The sequence below is a fragment of the Gigantopelta aegis genome, chromosome 11, assembly GCF_016097555.1.
Source record: "Gigantopelta aegis isolate Gae_Host chromosome 11, Gae_host_genome, whole genome shotgun sequence".
NCBI classification, from domain to species: Eukaryota; Metazoa; Mollusca; class Gastropoda; order Neomphalida; family Peltospiridae; genus Gigantopelta; species Gigantopelta aegis.
In genome coordinates, this window is record NC_054709.1 from 15,148,751 (window position 1) to 15,171,990 (window position 23,240).

General features: G+C 36.6%; 1 pseudogene; it reads left to right on the forward strand.

Moving 5' to 3' along the window:
- The first annotated feature begins 6,833 nt into the window (after positions 1 to 6,833).
- LOC121385039 lies at positions 6,834 to 19,127 on the forward strand (annotated as a pseudogene).
- The last annotated feature ends 4,113 nt before the right edge of the window (positions 19,128 to 23,240 follow it).

Below are 23,240 nucleotides of genomic sequence, written 5' to 3' on the forward strand. Positions count from 1 at the left end.
TCGCATGGTAGTACAAACTCAACTCCGTTACATGTTCAAAATTCAAGTAATTGATTACCTTGAAGCAAATTTAGTTAGGATATCAAGTTGCTACCATGAACATGATCTTAACAAATGTACTAGTGACGTAAGGAATGGGTTTTTTCTTGCAAAGAGAAAAAAAATGGCGGTATGGCTTACTGTTGTTTCTTATAAAGAGTACAAACAGGCAGATTTTAACTTTTATATTATTAGAAAAATGGAACAGTTTTTTTAAGTGCATGGCAGTGGGTAGGGGGTCTTATTATGAAGTCATCATTATTTCATGGGAAATGGCATGTTTTAATTTTGAACGGTGTTGAGTTCATAATAAATTTTGTAACGGAGGTGAGGATATTTTGCATGCTATAACTTGTTTGGGATACAGCTTTTCAATTTATGAAAACAAAATGTCTAATATGTTTTAAAAACACGAGCCATTATTATACGGTGGAACACAGTTCTCCAGATTAATAATAACACAAGTATCTCACTTTCTTTGAATATTGAAGTTGATTATGTTCAAGAATAGCTCATCGTCTCTTGTACTGCATATTATATGATCACGGCTACTATCAGATGTCTTTGGTCTTTGAAACATTAATTCAAAACAGCATTTAACAGCCCTATTAAACAAAACCACAAGAACATCAAATTCCGGTAAATGATAGAACGTGAACTTTGAACGAACTAAATTTAACAAGAACATATTGAATTCAGCAACATGTAACAAGCAAATTTTATAAACAGTCAATCCTCTCGTGAACCGCTTTCCCGTCGTCTTGAGCTTATTTTCTCTATGGAATCCAGGGGGGTAATCACATTTTCATAACTATACCAAATCTTATCTTCTCGTTGTGGCCATATAAACCTGTTTTCCCCGATACTCTGCATAGTTGTCACCTCAATTCCATCTGCATCAGCTTGCAGCATCCGTCCTGGGTACAGCTTTCTGTCATAAGAAACGATGGCCAGTTGTCCCTTTATTTCTGAGGGACTGACATCAGGATTCAAAGATTTCAATAGCATACAGTTAATTTGCATACTAGTTGTGGAACTAAGCCGACTGCAGTGTTGTGAGACTGGATTTACTTGTTCAAAGAGAGTCGCCGTTTTAGGACTGAAACAAGAGCACAGTTCTGGCAGATGACAATAGCAAGATAATATCCTTGTGGTGATCTGTGCTTCTTCATTTGTCAAAGCCTGGTGCATTTGCATGGTTTGCATAACTGGTTTTATAGTTGGTGGAATAAGTGCATCGCATTCAGCTAACTCTGATTCAGGTACATAGAATAACTTCGTTGAAAGCCTTTCGGTTTCAAGAATGTGAAAAAAAGACTCTGCATCAGGAATATCCTTTCCAGTAAGGACTTTGGCATCTTCTGTCCTCTTTAGCAGTGCTCCAACACCATCCGGGGCACCTTTACCATGGCCGGCCTCCCAGAAGCTCCAAGTTACATCGTGGAAATCTAATTTGAAAGGCACAGTTGACATAAACATGAAGTTGGTGCGATTTCGATACTGAGTTGTGGGCCCATCGCTTTGAAAGTGGAGGTGGCACACATCTTGATGATGCATCTTTAAATATCGCAACACTGGATGCAGGTAACCCCATATGGCAGCCGGGTCATGTCGCATGGAATCAGATATAGTGCAGAATGGTGTACACATGTTCTTCGTGTACAATACACCAGTATGAAGAGTGACTTGCTTGTGTGAAGCACCAAAATGAGCTGACTGGATTTCTGTAGCGTGCTTGCACAAATAGTTCTCTGCAAAGTCAATGTGAAGAAGCACATGGCCTGTTGGTAGATTCTTCTTCAACAGTGAACTGGTCTCATACTGATGTCTGACATTGAAAACATGTTTACAGAATTTGGTAAGTTGCTGATGTAGAGAAATTAATGCATCGGAAATAGTGCCTTCCCGTTTCGTTTTAACAGTCTTTTTCACTTGCTTTATTGTTCTACTTGAATCTGTATACGTGCCACTTTCACAGTCCATTCTATCCAAGTGATATGCTCTTGAGGGTTTATACCATCCGGTACATTCAGAGCATTTGCTTTGCATGTCTGGCACTGTTTATACATACAGTCCCTATATTTTTCATCACATGTTATTTTCATAGGTAGATTGTTTATATCTTTCATGTCATCGGTGAAAAGGCTTTTGGACATACGACTGTTATGTAGAAGCTTGATGTTTTCATGTAACTTACAAAGACAGGTATCTCTGTCTCTTGAAAGGTGTCACTATCCAGAATGGTTTCATCTTACGAAAAGATGACAGTGATATTTTCAAGGATGGGTTCTCAAAAATAAATTTTGAGTGAAGACGCTTGACCATATCAAGAAGAATTCGCTTTTGTTTTTTCACTTTGTGTAACGTAATTGTGTCTCTTTTTCCCGCTGTCATCCTGCTATTGTCATCTCTCTGATAAAATCTTTGTACACTCTACATTACAGTGTTCCCCAATCGACTTTTCCTCTTTAGTTTTCCTCTTTGTGAGTTTTTCATCTGTTTCTGTGTTAATAAAACTTCATGTGCTACACATTTCTTCAGCCTGTATTTATTCACAATTTTTCCAGATATCAGATTTGCTACTGTTCTACGATCTTCATTTTGACTAAGCTTTAGTTTTTCCCTCAGTTCATGTACAATGCTAAACTGGGTTAGCAGCTCCCTGCGAGCAGTTGGAGGTATCTTATTTTCTCTAATAATTTTATCTACTCTACTCCTTGGACTGTTTGTTACTGTATCATTTTCTCCTGTGATGGGTTTGGTGTTTTGCTTTTTTAGTCTGTGTAGTCGTTTCCTGTATTTTTCTGTGAGTGCTTTTTGTTTTTTAAATTCAAATTTAATTTTTACTAGATCTCTATATGCTTTTGCTCTATCCCTACGGACTCGACTTCTACCAACATTCCTTCTTCCATCTGAATGTGTCCCAGCAATTGCACTGTCATGAGGAGACTCTGGTGGTGAGCTGGCCGCAATAAATGCTGTCACTTTCATTTGGTGCAGTTTTTTTGCTTTGTGAAGGTGGTAAGCATTTCTCCATTTCTTTCGTTGTTCTTTTTTATCCCTCTCTGTCAAGTCATTTATTGTTTTCACTTTCTTTTGTTCAGTTCTCTTCTTCCATCTTTCTCTTTCCTTATTCAAATATTCAGCATGTTTTTCTTCGTTAGTTTGTATTTTGTGACGATATCGCCTCATTCTCTCCTTGGCTGAGAGTGGCATTGTTTAATGTTGTCACACAGAATGCTGAAAAGACAACGTGACTGTCATTAGGGCCTAAAATATTTACGTTTTCCCATTACAAGGTGTGTAAAATGTTTATTTAGTAGATCGTACCTATCCTAAAATAACTGGTATAGTAACAAAATTATTCTGGGTACACAAGTTGTCTAAATTATGGTAGGCGAAGCTTGAAAACAAGAAGCACCACAGACGCTTAGTTCGTGGTGAGTTGTCAGGACTTGTCCTCCACTAATTGTTCCTTTAGTGCAGTACAGCATATTTTCTGGTCAGCAATGTGTAAAATAACTTACTGGTCATGACTAGATACATTAAGTTTGTCAAATAAAGATATGTGTTTTCAGTTGTGTCAACTCAACACCGTTACGGTATGCACAAGAGTAACGGTGTTGAGGTAACGGAGTTGAGGGACATCGTCAAGTAAGGGGAATAACTGTCTCTGTTTTTCATTTCACACTACCTCTTCAGGTTGGTTTAATTAACAAAATGACTACACATGTGTTGTAAAATTCTGTACCTTAAGAAAAGCATATCTATTGTATTACAGCCTGAACGGTGTTGAGGATGAGAAAACCTACTTATTCACTCTATATTTGTATAGCACAGCTAACTTACCTCCATAGAAGAAATCTGTAGCAAAAATGCCACCATCATAACTTTCCCGCCAAAACACATGTAGTGACGTCATTTCCTCTGACATCAGACTGTAATAGACTTGCTAATGGTTAAAACATGTTAATGTAACGGAGTTGAGTGGAAATCGTGTGACACCCTTTTAAGTTGTTAATTTTAAAACTATTGGGAGTGTCATTGTTAAGAAAAAGTGTTCTAATAAGGGTTTTGATTACTAGGATATATATTGGGTATTTGTTTTCATTTTAAAACTACTAATTTAATCTCTTTAGTTCTTTGGTTATTACGGTATCACTTTGGGACATGCGTTTTTTCATGGATGTTAATAATTTATTTGGCTTTTATTTATGGTTAAATGGATATTTTAGAGAATTTTTATTGTGCAATAAATCAAATAATTACAGGTTTACAGGTTTTAAGTCAGTTTGGTGAAAACCAAGCTGTATTTTGTTTTAAAATTATCAGTAGGACAGATTTGTGATCAAAATATACGTTTAAAAAAAATTAACCCAACTTGCATGAGTTGACGTTCTTTACTTCCTCTTTTCTTGCTACGGACTTGCGTCAACCACGAAAACAGCTTGTGATTCAACTATTTTGTCTTTACACCATGACATAGGCATTAGCACAGCTTTTAAACAACTGTACCTGGTACCTGCTATGCTCGAGTTTCTAAACGGGCAAGTAGGATAACGTGTATTTTTCTTTACTAACTCACATGTAGTCGACAGTTTTGTTTATTTTGTTTTTCATTTCTCTGTACTCACACTAGTCACTATTGTGAAGTTCATTATTTATCCTCACACTCACTGTTTCAAGTGTTTGACCCGGGTGACACACACGTTTAACCATAGTATATTATCAGAGAGGCATACAAGTAAGTAAATATGAACACTTAATATTCACTTGGTATTTTGCTCAAGTATATGCTTAGGAAGTTGTCATGTTGTCGGTGTTTTTAACGAATTAAAGTTCAATTTCTTTTTCAATGGTTAATAAAGTATCAACATATTTATTGTTACGGGTGCAATTAAAAATAAAATAAAAGAATTATTAATAATTATATCATAATTTCAAAATAAATCATTCACCTGTTTTCGTGTATATTAACGCGAAGTAGGTCAGCCTTATTGATATTAAGAATGTTAAAACCAGTCTGAAAACACGTTTCCCGCATTTTTAAAATTATAGTAAACAGTAAATATAAATGTAATTATTTTTATTTAAACTGAAAAGGAAAACACAGACAAATGCAAACAAAACGAAAATTTTACACCTTAATTGACAGTCATTCCAGTTCACAATTGTCACATTGTTATTAAAAAATAAAAGCGAAATAAGATCCACGTGTGTGCACAATCAACCCGAGAAAAATAAAATCCATTTAGGCATCTTAGCCATGCATGGCAATGGACATGTATACATCTGTAGTACTGTGCCACTCAAGAAAACGATTCCGAAATGATGATGAAATGGGTCATGTGTGATCGTTCATTTTCATAGTAATATTTTTAACAAGACAAAACAAAAAAGTACTGAAATAATTTTGGGACAATAGTGTAGGGTTTATGGGTTAAAAGTGAGGTCATGGGCGGGGTCAACGATCCACATCTACTGCGCCGAATCACCGGACATGCAAATCGTTTTGGATACAAGGGGGTGCCTATAGTTATGCACCATTTTAAAACGTTTATTTACTATAGACATAAAACAATTTGTAGTGTATTTCAGATTATGCACTGCTTCATTGGTGAGAGACACATTTTATTATGTATTTCACAGTGTTCACATAGAAAATGGTCCTTGAATGCTTTGGTGCGCCGATACACTGGACAGCACTGTAGCCTACAGTTGATCTGCTGTGTGAGGATTTGACGGTGTCATAAAACTAAAGATGCAGCTTAGGTAAATATTGTCCGAAGCCAACCATAACAGAATAATTACGCCTAACGTATTACTCAACCCAGATAAACTCCACAAACACAAAACTTTCAAAGCTGTATATCAATATCTATAACTAAGATATTCTCAACTAGTGTGCTGCTTAACTCGTTGCACCTGTGACTCCCCGGGTGGAAGAGCGACCTTACGCACTCGACCATGCACTCCAACCCGGGGAGAGAACGGTTACAATGCCTAAGCAAAGCTTAATCATCAATCATTAAAATTAGCAATCATTCAAAACCACCCGCCTGTACATCCCTTGGATGGAAGAGCGACCTTAAGCACTCGACCAAACAAACACTCCAACCCGGGGATCAACGGTGGAATGGTAGCGAATAATTTAGCAATATAAATTAACAATTACTCAAAACCACCCGCCTGTACATCCCTTGGATGGAATAGCGACCTTAAGCACTCGACCAGATATGCACTCCAACCCGGGGATCACCGGTGGAATGGTAGCGAATAATTTTACGATAACCGTTGATTAGGACACTGCTTTAACTCGTTGCACCTGTGACTCTCTTGGTGGAGGAGCGACCTTACGCACTCGACCATGCACTCCAACCCGGGGAGAGAACGGTGAAATGATTAGACGGATCTTATACTTCGAGCACTTGACCTGAACATGCATTCCCAGCTGGGGGTCAACGGTGAGGGGTACCAACAAGAATTCCTAACCATGATAATTATTATACATAAAATGTTTATTTGTAAATATGAATCCATGCACTAACTCGTGATTGGCAATTTGTAGATTACACTATCCAGTGTTTTAGTGGTCAGTCAACCAGTCAATCACCACCGTTGGGCAATCAACCACGATAGGACATCACCAATTACCAGCCTTCTTTTACAGCGCCCTCACTGGTCCAATCCAGCCAATCACGGACAAGGAGCATCACCTGTACATTATGTTCTGCACGAATTATGCTTGCACTTGTACAATGTATTGCCAATAAACCAGTCACTTAGGTTCCCAGATGGAGAAACAGACAAGAAACCAGATTTCCAGTACCGGCTTCACAAATAACCAGATAGAAAACAAGAAAGGTACCTTAATTAGACACCATTGTGTTCAATGAACTACCGTAACTAAACGTTACATTGGAATCTTCCAATTTAAAAAAAAGTTCTGACGTTAAACCATAAATTAATAAATAAATAAACTGCTCCAAAAGGCTGTGTTGAATGAACTACCTTCCCTGAAAGTTTCATTGGAATCTATTCAATTTTTAAAAAAGTTATGACATTTTATGTGTTCAAAGTGAACCGTTATAAAGTTTGTTTTATTTCTGTAAAAATTAATTTAAATTATTAATTAAGTAATAACTTAAACCATGAATTAATAGAACTGCACCAAAAGGATCTGTGTTGAATGAACTACCTTCCCTGAAAGTCTCATGGGAATCTATCTAAAACTAAAAAGGTTATGACACTTTCTGTGTTCAAAGTTACCAATAATTAATCGAAAAGGTCACAACTTTTCTTTTGTTTTAGTTGTAAAACAAAGCCAGAAAATGGGCGTGGTGCCACATATTGAAAATGTCGTAACTTTTTAAATATTGAACCTAGAACAAACATTTAAACTGCATTTTAAAGCTTTTCACAGGCTCTGTAAAATGATAAATAGTTTATCTCTATCTATGAAGGTTAAAAAAAATTTGTCAGGTACCTACTGTAGGGTTAGGGCTAGTCTTTAGAGGTTTTGCTATAGACAGTGTTCTAGTTAGCAATAAATAGAGGGGCGCTGCGCCCTGCCCCCGTTTTGTGCCGCCCTGCCGTGTTTGTTTACGCACCGCTTTCCTCTCAAAGCGTGTACAGTGTTGTTACGAGTCTAAATTCCCAACTAAAAACACGTTTGACAATACATTGTTTGGCCAGTTGTGAAGGCCGACGGCAGTAACATGATATGTTTTTTTCTTTTCTATTGTTAGTCGATATAACTGCAGACGAGCGGTCTTACAAAGCTTGAATGCGAAGGTAATCCTCACACCGTCACGCACATAACCACACACCACCTAGCAAACACATAGTTGAAAGTAGACCACAGCGAACATTTTGTTCAGTATCGCGTCGCGAAACGCGATGCAGTTTCCGGCTATCGCTACACAATATTAAAACGTATCGCTAAATGTCGCGATGCATATTTTTGACAGTATTAAATTTTGAAGATCGTCCTTAACTCCCAAATATTCCACTGATAACATGTTAAATCTATCACTGTAATGAACTATTTATCTAGGTGTTGATTTCCAAGTTTCATCAGATATTTTCTTTTTTGCAACCCTTCGATTAGGAGCACAGCTTTTACGTGGTAAAACAGCTGTTCAGATATCCACCCACCGATAGACACCATAACATTATGACGTTTAGCTCTTAGGTTACGAATATTTTTCAACAATTTGCAAACAAAAAATCGTGTCATTTTTTTAAAATAATTACGTGAATCTTTGAAAAGAATAATTTTTAAAACAAGGTGATATTAGTTAGCACATCGTATAGCGCATATAGTTTTGAAATGACCCCTTAATCGACCGTCTATTCCCAATAATTTTGACGTTACGCAGCAAACGTAGTTCGAGCAAGGTTATAAATAGCAATCAATTATACATAATTAATTTTATTTTTACTATAAAATACACTATTTTTTTCTATTTTTTTTTTATTATTTTTTTTTATTGTTTTTACTACATACATTTCTGATAAAAAAAAGTTTACTTTTATTTTTTATTATAAATATCTGTTTCAGACAATTTCGTATTACAAACATTTGAAGTTAAAAACTCGTTTATCGATGGAACTATTTTTCGTCACTGGCAAATGATTTCGTTCGCGTCCGCGTGGTACGGCTCCATTAATAAATTGTTAACAATTATTGTCTGGCGTTATTTTGATTATTTGGCTATATGGTTTAACATGTCGGCAAGATAAATTCGTTGTAGAAGCCATACAAAGCCATATACCTCTCGTGATGCTTCTACAACTTATAATGGCGACAAAAAAGAGAACTCTGTGGACACTGTTGCATCGAAGAGACCAAACATTGCTTGCGAGTCATCCTCCAACACTGAGTTTACTGAATGACTCTAAATTTAATTCTGTTCTTTGGGGTTCTGAACTAGAAATGTCACTAAAAGTTGATATAAAGGTTGCAAAAACTATTTTGTTCATATTTAATGAACCATACTAATGTTACAAAAATCGCTAATCAAAATAAGTGATTGCTAATCAATTTTAAAATTGATTCGCGATTGTCGCTAATCAAAATTTTTAAAACAAAATGTTCCCTGGACCATCATGATAAACTTCGACAGAACGTCAAATGCTAAATTTTTGAAAGTAATTGTTGCCTTTGCAAATACCCAGACCAAGATACATATAGTTTTAAAACTACATTCCCTGAAATATTTTTTATTATTTAAGCATATAGCATGGGCGGATCCAAGGGGGGGGGGGGGGGACCAGGGGGACGCGTCCCCCCCAAAAATTGTTCAAGTGCCCTCAAAATGTCCAAGTGCCCTTTTTGTTTGTAGAATTTTTTTTTTTTTAAGTAAACAATAATTATATTGTACATAAATGAAATCAAGATTTTCGTGTACATGCGCAAGCTTGCAGATATATGTCTGTGTTATTGAGTCTCAATGGGGCCCCATTGAGGTTCTAACGCGAGTGACGCCAATTTACTTCATTATTGCTAGTATATTATGACGTAGAACTGTAGGAATTCATATTAATTGTAAATATCAAAACTTGTAGTAAGGTGCCCTTTTGACGAGTCAATGTGCCCTTCTTTTTTGGTCCCCTCCTAAAAATATTTCCTGGATCCGCCCATGATATAGAACAGAAAAGCATATATGACGCCGCACTCCGCATTGGTTTCTTGATTTCTTTTAATTATTTCATTTATTTATTTTAAATTATATTTGGGCATGATATTAAATAGTATAAATACTATATATAATAAAAAAAGAATATGATTTTTTTAGGTGATCCAACCTTTTGTAAAACATTTTAATAGTTAAAGCTTGATTTTATTTAACGACACCACTAGATCATATTGATTTATTAATAATCGGCTATTGGATGTCAAACATTTGGTAATTTAGAAATTTAGTCTTAGAGAAAAACTCGCTACTTTTTTCCATTAGTTTCATCGTTTATATACATCATCCCACAGATAGGATAGCACATACCATAGCACATTCCAGTCGTGTTGCATTGGCTGGAACGAGATTTTTTTAATAGTGTCTATATTTAGTACATTAGTACAATAATATTGCATACGGCGATGAATGTACTGTTTCATCAAACATCCAAATTTAAGAATAATAAATTTGGGTTTAGAAATTGATTGTCCCCCTCCATCCAAAAACGTTTTGTAAATTAAAACCAGCATAGATGTTCCTACATATATGATATTTATGAATGTAAAAAATTCGATCATATCCAGCACTTGCCTCAAAAATAAGATTTTCGCGTTAAAAATGCCCTATAATTAAATTAGCGCCCTGCCCTATCAAAATCCTAGCTAGAACACTGCATAAATAAAATGTGTTGAGTGTGTCGTTAAATGAAACATTTCTTTTTTTCTTTTTATATAGCCCTGATATCCATTGGTATCATCATACACAAACAAATCTCTTAATTTTAAACATACATGTTCAGTGTTTGTGCCAGAAAGTAATTTTTGGGTATGGCGCTATATGGAATTGTATGCAACCACAGGGTGTATTGGTGGGGTGGGAAAGAAAATGGGTTAAGCTTAGGGTTAAGAAAATCATGCAGTAATGAAAAGAGTACATGTAATTAATTATGTCAAAAAGTTAACTTAAAAAAACTAAATCTGCCAAAAGAAATTGGTATATGGTGCTATATCCGTTTTACCCTCTGGCAGAAACCCTGATTTTCTTTCATTTAATGTTTCACAGGAACGTTGCCTCACAAAGTGAAGTTTGTAATAGCAGGAAACCATGATATTTCATTCGACAATAGCCTTATGCAGAATTTCATCAAATATTATATTGATGTCTCCCGACAGTATTTACAGTCCCGAAATATGAAGAGCGTTAAAGGGACACACCCTAGTTACGGCTATTTGTTAACCATTACGGCGTTGTTTTTCGCTATTAAACCCCATTTTTCACAAATAAAATTGCACTTTACATTTTATTATTTAGAATACACATTTCCATTCACCTGAAGTGCTTTTTGGTAATCCTGATGTTTGTAAAACCACGAAATGCATTTTTTGTATTTTTTCACAAGATGTGCTGTCGAGAAAAAACCGTTAAGCAAGCGAGGTCCAATCTATTTTTAGAGGGAATCTTCCTGTGTAAACGTCACAGATGTTGGTATACCACGTGACCGTTATCATTTTGGTTCGGTTTGTTTTCTCGTGCACGGTTCGCGCAATCAACATCCGATTTGTTGTTGTTCATTTGTGAGATTTTTCTTCACAGTTCGTGAACATTTTCAGTAACAATAAAGTTCAGACAAGTAAGTGTCTCAATACAAAACGTTACAAACCCTTAAAACCAATAATTTTGCTAAGTCTTACGATATTTGGAATGGGGATACAACCAGGACAGAACAGTTGGAACATGTCCATGAGAGGTGAAAAGAACGCACCCCAAGTCTGTGCGCACTCTGTCGTGACGTAGGCATTGTTGTGCTTCGAGCGACATCTACCGGTGACATCAGAATACTAACTTTCAAAATTATTTCAAGCAATTGGGACATGGGGATTCCCATGGTATTTATCGATATAAAACTTGCTTTTTCACTCCATTTGATAAAAACGTGATCTAAGTTTGTTACAGGTTTGTAGATTAACCAAATTGTAATTTATTTTCGCTGGATGGACTAGGGTGTGCGGCTTTAAACAGCTACTGACCAACTGTGTTTACCTAGAAGACTCCACAGCTAAGGTGTGCGGCATCAAGATCTACGGAGCTCCTTGGTTAGCGAGAATCATGTTCCATTGATCAACTTTTCTGTAACTTTATAGAGGCTGTATTTCATGGTTCGAATACGATTTATATGTCAACGAGTGATGTGTGAAAATATGGTTTTCACACATCACAAGTTGACAAAAAAGCATATTAGAGAAATTTAACACCATGAAATTGTCTATTGATTATATACACTGAAACTCCTCGAAACCGGACACCCTTGGGACCAAGTAAATGTCCGGTTTTAAGAGGTATCCAGTTTGGAGAGGTTAATTTCTGTACTGATTTTTAAAAAAGGACCATGAAAATGTCCGGTTTTGAGGAAATTCCGGTTTACAGAGGGTCCGGTTTTCAGGGAATTCTGGTTTACAGAGGGTCCGGTTTTGAGGGAATTCTGGTTTACAGAGGGTCCGGTTTTGAGAGAATTCCGGTTTACAGAGGGTCTGGTTTTGAGAGGTTTCACTGTACATCTTTCCTAATTTTGGACAATATCTTTCGCTTTTTGTTAATATCTTTCGCATTACCATTATATATTTCTTACAATGGAACTTTTCCAGAAAATTTACTTGACCATAGACTTTTTAAAAGAAATTTGAATAAAAATTGTCTTTATTTAATTATTAAATTAACATTTATTTAATTATATGGCTGTGCAAAGGGACCGTTCAAATATTACGTAACGCTATATTTGTCAAAATTTCCCCTGTCCCAACACAGACAAAGCAGCGTGGCAATGTTTATTTGTACCCATGTGTACTACGATAACCTCATTAAAGTGACGTATTGCTGTATGATGGAAAAACACCGCGGGTTTTCACTTGCGCCATTGTAACTCATCACCATTATGGTTGACAAAGAAAAATTATACCAGACTCTAATTGAAGGGTATGGACGAGCTCACACAGAGAAAACAAAACTGTGTTACGTAACACTGTTCAATACCCCCACCCCCCACCCCTTGTAACGCCACATAACGCTTGGACTTACACCCCCCCCCCCACCCCCCCTAAGCGTTACGTAACATTTGAATGGCTCCAAACATACCTGACAAAGCAATCCTAAAAAAACACCCCACAAAAACAAAACGAATCGAACTCCGTTAAATTTAACTTACACTCAATGACAGGTTTTTGTGTCATCATTATTTAGCTTCCTATTCATTTGTTATGACATCGCTTCCCAAAAGTACGTCATTACACTTGTTATTACACGTGTGCTTCGTATGATTATTATTAACTCGGTTATGTTGAACCATATGGATAATAAATGTGTACATGTATGTTGCAGGGTTCCCCATTATTGTCGCATGGGGGTTTAACTTGGAGCGAGGACAGGCTCTCCTTGACAAGTGGAACCATATACCCAACGACACCGACATCCTCATCACACACGGTCCACCACTGGGTGAGCGGGAGTCCATTTTTGGTTTTTATTTTGTTGCAAAAAGTTACTGGTGAACCAACAAACTTGATACAGGACCATCAGGGCTTGGAAAGACGGGTGTTCCACTTCAAATGCATAGAGAATATATAGTCTCTGAAAAATAGTAGTTTGGGTACTTTGAAAGCAAATGCCGTGGTATGTGCTATCCTGTCTGTGGGATGGTGCATATAAAAATCTCTTGTCACTAATGAACAAAATTAAAGCGGGTTTCCTCTTTGAAAGCAAGGGGGTGGAATGTAGCTCAGTGGTACAGCGTTCGCCTGGTGTGCGATCGATCTAGGATCGATTCCCGTTGGTGGACCCATTGGGCTATTTCTCGTTCCAGCCAGTGCTCCACAACTGGTTTAACAAAGGCTGTAGTATGTACTATCCTGTCTATGGGATGGTGCATATAAAAGATCCCTTGCTGCTAATCAAAAAGAGTAGCCCATGAAGTGGCGACAGCGGGTTTCCTCTCTCAATATCTGTGCGGTCCTTAACCATATGTCTGATACCATATAACCATAAATAAAAGGTGTTGAGTGCGTCATTAAATAAAAGATTTCCTTCTTCTTTCTTCAATGTTTAAAGGAGGGTGGGACATAGCTCAGTGGTAAAGCATTTGCCTGATGAATGATTGGTCTGGGATCGATCCCCATCGGTGGGCCCATTGGGCTATTTCTCGTTCTAGCCAGTTCACCACAACTGGTGTATCAAAGGCTGTGGTATGCGCTATTCAGTCTGTGGGATGGTGTATATAAAGAACCCCTAGCTACATGTGCTAATGGATAAATACAGCAGGTTTCCTCTCTAAGACTATAATTATCATAATTCGGCCCAAATTTTGTTATACTAACTGGGATGCATAATTGTCAAATATCTCTCTAGTTAGTCTGGTAAGATCACAGTATTATATATAGAGGATTCGTCACAAGTGTTGTTTAATATGGAAAATATCAACCGAGTCTATGTTAATCAGTATTTGTCGAGGCTCTGCCGAGACAAATACCAATTAACTAGACGAGGTTGATATTTTGACATATTAAAAAATACTTGTTATTGGCTAAGGACGACTAAGAATTTTACAAAGGTAGTCCGTTGGGCGACCATCAAATTAAGTGTCTGGCGAGTATGGTAACAGTTAAAAAAGAAATGCACTGAACCTTAATTAATCTAATTTGACAAAACACACCACGTCTGCCCTGGCGCAAACTACAGATTTGACAACAGAAGACATAGAACATTCTCTATATTTTGACAGCGCCAGACTGAGCTTCTGTGGCTTTGGACTGGGTATTTCTGAAAAACATTTAATAAATCTCTGTCTGTATATAACACGGGTGTTTGGGTCCTGGTTGGAGTTAATGGGCGTTTAGTGAGTAGCACGCGATAGAACTGTATTTAGTCGTGCGCGTACCTTGTGTTGTTGTATAATAATATACGTTCTTATTGCATTTTGCCTCCTCGCTTTTATGTTATGCTGCCCCTTTTCAGGTTTGGCAGCTCCATTTGTTTTTTTGCGCCCGTCTTTATTTTTCGGCATCCTGTTATAATTTGCAGCACCAAGCACCACTATTTCAAAATGCACACTTTTTTCACGCTAACAAACATCGATGAGTGTGCACACTGGACATCAAAGGAAACAAACCGCGTTGTGTACGAAAGCGCAACTGACGAAAAACTTCAGTAGCTTACTGCAGTTACCGTAACGTAATTTAACACTAGTTTTAACAGCCTGTTGTGTCCCATACCAGAATCCATTTGTATGTTAGATACACACACTAAAAGTTATGTTTTATTTTAGCATTGAAAACATTTTATTTTTATCGTTTCAGCAATCTTCGACTGAAAAAACTACATATTTGACGCCAAACTTGCCACGTGATCAGAACGGTCATTCTGTCCATGATGATTTTTACTTACTGTCATTTGTTTATTCAGCAATTCCTTATAAAATATTAAAAACGTTTAATTATTTTTTTTGGCGGGGAGGGGAGGGTATATTATCACCGCTTATAAAAACGGAAGTGGTAGTGTTCATTATTAAATTCATTTGTCTTGGGTGCCAAATAATATATACACTGCCTTTACAAAAACGAAGATGAAGATGGAAATAAAAAGAACAGAAAAATATTATACCAAGGTGGGGGATTGCTTAAAAATATCTTTATTATTTTTCAGATATCTTAAAATCTTTATTAAAATAATAATATTAAAACTTTGATCGGTTTAGCAAAACGAATACCCGTGAATGTCAGACCGACATTCCGTTTTAACTGAACTACGTTTTAACTAACAGTGCACAAAAGATAAGGCAGCTTGTACATCGTACCAACTTTTCGGTACCTGATACCGAGGGGCAAAATAAGGGATAGGTATTTCCTCAAAGTCAACCATCACATAACAATATACGATAATCAACTTTTCTCTTTGTTTTTTTATTTTTGTTTTTGTTTTTGGTTTTTGTGTTTCTTTTTGAAATGATGGGGTGGGGGACTGCGTGACCATCCTCCTTTAATTTTCACCCAGCGAGAACACTGTATACAATTTAATGTCATCCATAGAACAATTGTCATGTCATATTCACCAAAAACTTGAGAAACTTCGTCTCAGAAACACCAGGTTCCGTTAAATGTTAGCTTATGCTAGTAGTCCATGATTCCATTTATAATAAATTCTTGTTTATTGAAGTTTACTGACATACATTGAAGAAATTTGACTACATGTACATACAGAAAAATAACCTTGCAGTCAAGTTTGTTGCTGCAAAAGTCTTTAAAAAAATTGCCGTCGGCATACTCAAAATTGACGTCGGTGGGCCCTTTCACCGACAGCAATTTGGTTTTTTAATTGCCGTGGGTGGTAAATTCTTAAGTTCGAGCCCTGAGACACTGCCTGTATTTTTTAAATCTGGAAGTCTTCGGCTTATTGGAATGGACTGGATACGCCATAATTATCAAGTGGACCTACTTTTTGACAATTGTTATTAAATGTTATGGTAAAAATTAATCATATTTAATTAGTTTATGTTATTCTGGGACAAAATCAAAATCTATCTTGTAGTTTTAACTCATACTGACGTGAGCGCATGCGCACATATAAAAATAACAATGGAATTTTCCATTACTACAGGGATTATTCCAAAGGTTAGTTAATTGATTGTCTTTGTTTGTATCATTCTAATGCAATAAGATGAGATCTTACATGATGACATAACCGTCGAAATACATGTATTACTCTAATAAACAATAAGTATGTTTTTATGCTTTATAGTATGATAACAAAGTGCATCTTTTTAATTGGTACAATGTTGAGGTGTTTTTTTTTTTGTTGTTGTTGGGTTTGTGGGGGGGGGGGTTGGTTTTTTCTGGGGGGAGGGGTTCACACATTTATTTTTATTTTCATATTTATTTTATTAGTAGCCTACTACTGTAGCATTTATAATATCTCAATCCAGTGCCTCGTATATAGAGGACAGCCACTTCTGAGGAAATCCTTTACTGGCGATTTCATCCCTCTTGTATCACCACAGAGAGGACTGCCACTTCAGACTAGTTTACTGAAACACGTGTACTTTTAGTCTCTTTGTACTGCATTATTTCTGAGACAATGCAAGTCAAGGAGCAAACCTTGGCTATTCTTGCATTTTGTCTTCACCCCTGTATTATAACTGAGATTTAATCTATATAATTTAATGGTAATTTGTAAAAAAATAAAATAAAATAAATTATACTGGATTTCTTTTTCAAAATATGTTATTTGAGTTGGTATAGGTTTAAAATTTAATACACTGCATGCAAATTCGTCAGTTTCCTTTTGACGCAAACGGATTACTTACACATGGTTATTATTCAACAAAGAACATTCGAGTTTTGATTTTGGCTGTGCAGTTAAATTTCAGTGTGATGATTGGAGGGCTAGTTGAATTTGAGAAGGGCCAGTGAGATTTTTCTTCAACTGGCCCTGTTGGCGACCATGGTTTTCATGTTAATTTTCAACCCTGATATTAAAACAACACTAGAAGTGAATTCTGTTTATCCTATAAAACTTCTAAAATAATATTTTAATAAAAAATTTAGTAAATCACAGTACTAAAGTTGCGGCCATCGGTAATATGATGTCATCACGAGTAATACAAAATTAGTTTGATGTCACATATTTTAACTAAATCTTATCAAAACGTTACGCTTAGGTACACAGGTCTTGTTGGTTTGTAAACAAATGACCCATCCACAGCAACACCGTACCTAGAGACCTTGCAAATTTGCATACCATTATTAACCGGGTTAATACATTAATTTATCACATGGGATTATGATATGGATAATATGGGTAAGTTATAGGATAAAGAGAATTACTAGTTAATGACATACAAATCTAGGATATCAGCTTATCCTGTGAAGGTTAGAATGGGAAATTCCACTACTGTCAAGGCTGGCCAAAATAAAAAATAACATCTGCTGGTGTTTTTCTTAAACACTATGTTGGGATGACGTAGGTAGGTATAGCTAGATGTATACATCCAATAACAATTATAAACTGACCTGAAGTACATATCTAGGCTTTCCCAAATCGTAAAACAATGTGTTAAAACTATATATTACACCTCTCGCACGACTTGTTTGTGAATGGGAGGGAACGTGGTTGTCTCCAAGCTTTGCGTATGCTTTTGGGCGGTGTGTATGGTCTAGCATTGTGGAGTGTTGAGGGGGAAAGGGACAGTATCTAATTTTGACAAAAAGAGCATTATATTGGCTAATTGAAGTTTAAATTTGGTTACAGTGTCTCTGACGAAATTTTCCAAATTGCTAATAATTGTTTTAAGTGCAGCTTCTGTCCTGCTCTTTATAATGTGCATGGTGTTGCTACAATGTAGATAAAAGAAAGAAAGAAATGTTTTATTTAACGACGCACTCAACACATTTTATTTATGGTTATATGGCGTCAGACAAATGGTTAAGGACCACACAGATATTGAAAGAGGAAACCCGCTGTCGCCACTTCATGGGCTATTCTTTTCGATTAGCAGCAAGGGATCTTTTATATGCACCATCCCTCAGACAGGGTAGTACATACCACATCCTTTGATATACCAGTCGTGATGTACTGGCTGGAACGAGAAAAGCCCCTGCAATGTAGATGAAAGTCTGGTCATTATATGAACATTGGGACATGAAGAGTTATCTCCCATTGGACAAATAAAAACGTTTTTTTTTGTTTTTTTGGGGTTTTTTTACCGTCCTCGGTGGCATTGTTTTTAAGCCATCGGACATAAGGTTGGTAGGTACAGGGTTCGCAGCACGGTACCGGCTCCCACCCAGAGTGGGTTTTAACGACTCAATGGGGAGGTGTAAGACCACTACACCCTCTTCTTTCTCACTAACCATGCACTAACGAATAACGACTAACCCACTATCCTGGACAGACCGCCAGATAGCTGAGGTGTTTGCCCAGGACAGCATGCTTGAACCTTAATTGGATATAAGCATGAAAATAAGTTGAAATTAAATTAAATGAAAAAGTAAATGTCCATTTTGTTGCACATACAGTACTACGTGTGTTAAATTGCTGATACAAAAACCAAAGAAAACACTAACATTAATCGTTTTTATAAATAAAAAACAATGATACAATGAATTTTTATGCAGTAGATACATTTTTATCCTTCAAAAAACTCCCACAGAATTTAACTTTTAACTAATGTGATACATTTTCTTCTCAGGTTACGGGATGACGTCTGATGGACAAACAACATTTATTAATGCCTCGAACTGTACCGTGCATTACAAGTGTACAAATCCACCAATTGTATTTGATCTACCTATCCCAGCTGGACATAGCAAGAGCGAACTTGCAGCCATTAACATGGAGGATGTGAATCTTACTCATATGGAGACGTGAGGAGAACTCCCATCTTACAACATCTCTCTCTCTCTCTCTCTCTCTCTCTCTCTCTCTCTCTCTCTCTCTCTCCACACTCTCTCTCTCTCTCTCTCTCTCTCTCTCTCTCTCTCTCTCTCTCTGTGTGTGTGTGTGTGTGTGTGTGTGTGTGTGTGTGTGTCTATGCCCCCTTTCTCTTTCTCTGTGTGTGTGTCTGTCACACACTCTCTCTCACTCTTTCTCTGTGTCTGTCACACTTTTTCTGTGTGTGTGTCTATGTCGCTGGCTTTCTGTGTGTGTGTGTGTCTCTGTCACACTCTCTCTCTTTCTCTGTCACACTCTTTTTCTCTCTCTCTCTCTCTCTCTCTCTCTCTCTCTCTCTCTCTCTCTCTCTCTCTCTCTCTCTCTCTCTCTCTCTCTCTCTCTCTTTCTCTCTCTCTCTCTCTCTCACCGTCTATCCCCCCTTTCTCTTTCTCTGTGTGTGTGTCTGTCACACTCTTTCTCTGTGTGTGTCTGTCGCTGTCTCTTTCTGTGTGTGTGTCTGTCACACACTCTCTTTCTGTGTCTCTGTCACTCTTTCTCTCTCTCTCTCTCTCTGTCTCTCTCTCCTCTCTCTCTCTCTCTCTCTCTGTGTCTCTCTCTCTCTCTCTCTCTCTCTCTCTCTCTCTCTCTCTCTCTCTCTCTCTCTCTCTCTCTCTCTCTCTCTCTCTCTCTCTCTCTTTTCCTTCATTTTCATTTGACCTGTATATAACAGCCACCTGCTTAAGGCAGCCCTTTCATATGAATATACATGTTGTGTGTGTGTGTGTGCACCATCTGGCCATAAGAGCCAATATAAAACCGTCCAATGCATTTCCGTCTATATTTGACCTATCTATAACAGCCTCCTGTTCAGTACAATCTAATTAAAATTAGCTCCACTATTACACGTGGATCTAACAGCAGCCAGTTGTAGCTCATGTCCACCAATCAAAACCTTACTTGCAGAATCATGCCAGTGATTTGAAAATAATTTGAAAATATTCCGAATTATCTTGAGTTATCACGAAACATGTCGTATACCCTCAGGATAATTCTGCAAGTAAGGTTTTGATTGGTGGACATGAGCTACAACTGGCTGCTGTTAGATCCACGTGTAATAGTGGAGCTAATTTTAATTAGATTGCTTTTCGGTACAACCAGCAGCCGCTATAGAATGGTTCAACCTTCTATAACAGCCAGAAGACACATGTATGTTATAGAAAGAAATAAGGGATCACACTAAATAATAACAGCAGTTATCACTCCAGTGGTCACTGATACTGGGGGAAACTGTTTTGCTATTTTCTCTGTGAGAAATATTCTGCATTGGTGTAATGTACAATGCTATTGGACGATTTGACGCTTACAAGCAATGACCATGTCGGTATATACTAAAGATGACGTCATGATTTGGCAGACACACAATATGATGATGTCACATACTTTTAAAAGTGTTCGTGTTTACGACTCTCTGTTTTCATTGTTCAATTTGTAATACAATGTTATTTTAATGCAATTCATTATATAGTGTTTTACACAATAAATAGAACTTTATTTTTCTGAAAATTATATAAGAACGTGATTAAAATACAGCTTTAAAGCAATACTCAGAACAGTGTTTACATCGTTTCTACATGCATATAGGCTATATATACATTTACATATATCGAAAATAAAAGGCTTTTAGAGAGAAAAAATAGCTGGGTAATAAATAGAATAACAAACTCACACACCCGTTGGTGAGAACACTGTGTTATTTTTGGTTATACATGGTTGTTTACACATGTACGTGTGTCAACAATTTCAAAACATACGACTGGCCTGCTCTTACGTGATGACCAGGTCACCATTGCCATACATTCAATGAAAAACTACACGATGGAAATCGATTAGACTGTGACGTATAGTTAACCTGACAATCATATGTCTTTGACGCGTAAATCAGCTACAAGTGCAATGGCTGTAAATATCTTTTAGTCGAAAACGATGTTAAAATGTGCTTAAAATCTGGTTTTTGAGGATATGTAAGAAATAGAATAATACATTTGTGTCTGTTAGATACCATTTATCTCACAAAGAGTTGTTTAAAAACGTATCACACTCGCTTTCACTTGTTAGATACATTTTAAAACAACTTGTGAGATAAATGGTATCTAATGGCCACTCGTGTATTATTCTCTATTTAACAAATTTATGTCCTTTGTGAAATAATTTTCATGACAAGTGAAAATGATTTCACTCGGTGAGGGGGAAATAAATTTGATAATAACTGGTAACTCGTTTATTATTGTCTTTATAGTGACTGACTGTAACCTAATCGTCAGACCTTGACCTTAGGTTTTTTCAGTGGTAGGCCACCGGGCTAACAGGTTATAAAATCTAGTAGCCCTCATTACAAATTGGTAGCCCCATAACCTTTTTTTTTCTTTTTTTTTTTTTCTTTTTACAAAAAGAGGGAAAAGCAAAACCTTTTATTTTTTAGTGTCAGAATCTGACTGTGTTAATGGTGGTAAGACTTAAACACTATGCATCCCCAGATTACAACTTTGTATGGAGTGTGGGAGAGGAATTAGGAAGGAAATGTTTTATTTAACAACGTACTCAACACATTTAATTTATGCCTGTATGGCATCAGATATATGATTAAGTACCACACAGATATTGAGAAAGGAAGGAAGGAAATGTTTTATTTAACGATGTACTCAACACATTTTATTTACGGCTATATGGTTAAGGACCACACATATTGAGAAAGGAAGGAAGGAAATGTTTTATTTAACGATGTACTCAACACATTTTATTTACGCCTATATGGTTAAGGACCACACATATTGAGAAAGGAAGGAAGGAAATGTTTTATTTAACAACGCACTCAACACATTTTATTTACGGCTATATGGTTAAGGACCACACATATTGAGAAAGGAAGGAAGGAAATGTTTTATTTAACAACGCACTCAACACATTTTATTTACGCCTATATGGAATCGGACATATGATTAAGGACCACACAGATATTGAGAAAGGAAAGAAGGAAATGTTTTATTTAATGACATACTCAACACATTTTATTTACGGCTATATGGCGTCGGACATATGGTTAAGGACCACACATATTGAGAAAGGAAGGAAGGAAATGTTTTACTTAACGACACACTCAACACATTTTATTGTGCAACACAACTGGTATATCAAAAGCCATGGTATGTGCCATCCTGTCTGTGGGATGGCGCATATATAAAAGATCCCTTGCTGCTAATCAAAAAGAGTAGCCCATGAAGTGGCGACAGTGGCTTTCCTCTCTATATAACTAGGTGGCCCTTAACCATATGTCTGACGCCATATAACCATAAATAAAATGTGTTGAGTGCGTCATTAACTAAAACATTTCCTTCCTTCAAAATAAGCACTGGTTCCTTCGTCCTGACAAGTAAAAATCTGCTCGGACAAACAAAATATACCTTAATAGTTGTCCAGTGGACAAGTGAAAATGTTCAATGCTGTTTAATTTTGAGTAATCAAAAACATATATATACATGTAACAAATATATAACATATATATAGACACACTCATATATAACAAACCACTTTTTCAGACAAGTGAAAGTATTGGCAGATAAGTCTATTTTTAGATGTGTTTGTCCGGTGAACTAGTAAAAAATTATGTTTATTTCTGTCACTGTTTTATCAAGTACTAATGCAGATTAAGTTTGACTTTCATGGTGATTTACCCATTTTTGACAGAGTTATGGCCCTTGAATGTAGAGGATTCACAAATGTGTGTGTCCTGACTTTTTTTACTTCTTTTTTTTTTAAATGCCTCAAGATATTGAGCTGAAATTGTGTGTATAGCGTTAGCATGTACAGTTACTGATCAAGTTTGGCTTTCATGGTGATTAACTCATTTTTCGCAGAAGTACGTGTATGACCCTTGAACTTTGGAGATTCGAAAATTTGATGTTCTTGGTAGGGGATATATATTACTTTAGCAATACTCTCTCTCTCGACACCACTTTCATTCTTGATGGATCTTCTGAGTCTCTGAACAATACACTGAGAGTACTTGATTATTACGCTGTAATTTCAGGCCTAAAAATTAACTATATTAAGTCT